At 35.6% G+C, this 2,619-nt stretch overlaps 1 long non-coding RNA gene across 1 annotated transcript; it reads left to right on the top strand.

Moving 5' to 3' along the window:
- Nucleotides 1-770: 770 nt before the first annotated feature.
- LOC146726302 (uncharacterized) lies at nt 771-1,765 on the top strand. The gene is made up of 2 exons (XR_014928630.1): nt 771-1,097; nt 1,587-1,765. It is a non-coding gene; the product is annotated as an uncharacterized LOC146726302 (long non-coding RNA).
- Nucleotides 1,766-2,619: the final 854 nt, after the last annotated feature.

The raw sequence follows: 2,619 nt of genomic DNA, 5'->3' as shown, positions 1-2,619 counted from the left end.
GTGACGTGTACGTTCATACTCTAATTAGTGAGGTGAACTTTCATATTCTATTTAGTGACGTGTACGTCCATACTCTATTAGTGAGGTGAACGCTCATATTCTATTTAGTAACGTGTACGTTCATACTCTATTTAGTGACGTGTACGTTCATACTCTATTTAGTGACGTGTACGTTCATACTCTTAGTGAGGTGAACGCTCATATTCTATTTAGTAACGTGTACGTTCATACTCTATTTAGTGACGTGTACGTTCATACTCTATTTAGTGACGTGTACGTTCATACTCTATTTAGTGACGTGTACGTTCATACTCTATTTAGTGACGTGTACGTTCATACTCTATTTCGGGAGGTGTACGTTCATATTCTATTTAGTGACGTGTACGTTCATATTCTATTTAGTGACGTGTACGTTCATACTCTATTTAGTGACGTGTACGTCCATACTCTATTAGTGAGGTGAACGCTCATATTCTATTTAGTGACGTGGACGTTTGTTAAGCCACTATTTTGGTATTTGCCACTATTTTGTTACCCGCGAAAATTAAAACCAATGTTCTTTTGCTTTTTTTATTATTTTTCTGTACGTTCATATTCTATTTAGTGAGGTGAACGTTCATACTCATTTTAGGGACGTGTACGTTCATACTCTATTTAGTGAGGTGTACGTTCATACTCTATTTAGTGAGGTGTACGTTGATACTTGTCGCATACGACTTATTTACCACTTCCGTGTCACTGAGAATGTTGTAGAACCGTACTCAATCTGATTAAAATCTGATGTAGTGTACGGGCTTTAATTATTTTAGCTATGAAGTTATTTTAATTTTATTTTTCATTACTTTTGTTATTAATGCCCTTTTATTTTATTATTTTACTTTGATTTTTTTTAAAATTCCGCCCTACCTACATCTGAGCCGATGCCTATGTAACGAGATTTCAACGAGACCCACTATCGACGATTTTAGTCAACGAATCACAGACCTCCTTCTATAGCGCACATGATGACGTCACCGGGCAGAGTCAGGTAGCAAACAGACTCAAATAAAATGGTGGATTATACCGACGTTAGCGACCGAGAATGACACGGCTTTTCGGTAAGTTTATCATTGTAAAATGCAACGAAAGTCATTTTTATGTTAATATTGTGGCTCGAATGGTTCGACTTTAGATCGTTATTTTGCATAGTTATTCTGGGAGTGAAGATTTTGTTTCCACCGGTTCGACCGAACACCGGTGTCTTTTTCCAGTCGCCTGCCCTGGAGACGGGTGATGTTTTGTTGACGATCGGGCCAAAATCGTCCACGGTATTGAAGCCGTAGCTGTAAATATTCATCAAATTGTATCAATGTTTTGTACATTATACAATAACTCTTTATTAAAGTAATTGAGCTGATTTGGACTGGAATAAAATATTTTTTTATTTGGAACACATCGCAATTGATCAGGAAATATTATTTTGCTCCACTTGTCTGCGTCGATGCCGTGGGCCGTTATACAATTTAAAATCAGTTTGCATTGTTTTCTATAGCTGTTTACAGTGTTCTAATCATTACGATTTACTTATTTTTTTGCTTCCATTCTAGATAATTATGCTCAGTGATGTAAAATTGAAGCGATGACTGAATGAACGAACCTTGGCTGGCGAAGATGTATCTGGAAGTGTACACATTTGTTGGAAGTGAAAAAAATATTCAATGTAATGACAACAATTGTAAAATGCTGTGGAATTTCTTTTGCAAATAAAAATATACTAGCAATTTTCTATTAATGGTTCATTCAAGTGGGCAAAATATAATGTACAGAAAGATTGCCTGTATACACTGAAAAATAAGCAACCGACAGCCTGTATAAAAGGGGGTCTGTGATTGGCTGTTACTTACGCGAGATTTGAACGGGACTTACATAGGCGTCGGATCAGATGTAGGTAGGGCGGAATTAAAAAAAATCACAAAATCAAAATCAAAGTAAAATAATAAAATAAAAGGGCATTAATAACAAATATAATAAAAAATAAAATTAAAATAAGTTTATAGCCAAAATAATTAAAGCCCGTACACTACATCAGATTTTAATCAGATTGAACCGTACTTTGTCTGGGTGGAATATTCTAGATTTTTTTAAGAAACAGGTTGAATAGGTAATAGAACACTGTAGAAGGCAATAGAAGGTAATGGAACATTCTAGAAATTTATAGTAAATTCCAGACTCATTATGTATGCTGATGTAATGGTCTATTTATAGACAGTGTGGGTATATATAGGGGAGTTGTTCAGCACTGAGTTCAGATCGGAGATCTCGTTGAATTGTATTGGAGTATAAGTATCTAGTTATTGGAGTAGTGGAGTTTTACCGCGTTATTGTACTTGATGTTTGCAGAGTATAATAATACCAGTATCAGTTGAAACCTCATCTGTTGGCTCCGTGTTCGTATTTTATCATCGCCGCCAGGGAAGCCTTTCTGTTACCGTTGCCATTTTGGTATTTGAACCATCACACCTATACTATACCAATTACGGTAATATTACGTTGCGTGTGACAATACTCTATTTAGTGTTGTGTACTTATATACTCTATTTAGTGACGTGTACGTTCATATTCTATTTAGTGACGTGTACG

The sequence above is a fragment of the Saccoglossus kowalevskii genome, unplaced genomic scaffold (assembly GCF_978046115.1).
Source record: "Saccoglossus kowalevskii unplaced genomic scaffold, keSacKowa6.1 SCAFFOLD_24, whole genome shotgun sequence".
In the NCBI taxonomy this organism is placed as follows: Eukaryota; Metazoa; Hemichordata; class Enteropneusta; family Harrimaniidae; genus Saccoglossus; species Saccoglossus kowalevskii.
This window is presented reverse-complemented; position numbering and strand designations above follow the sequence as displayed.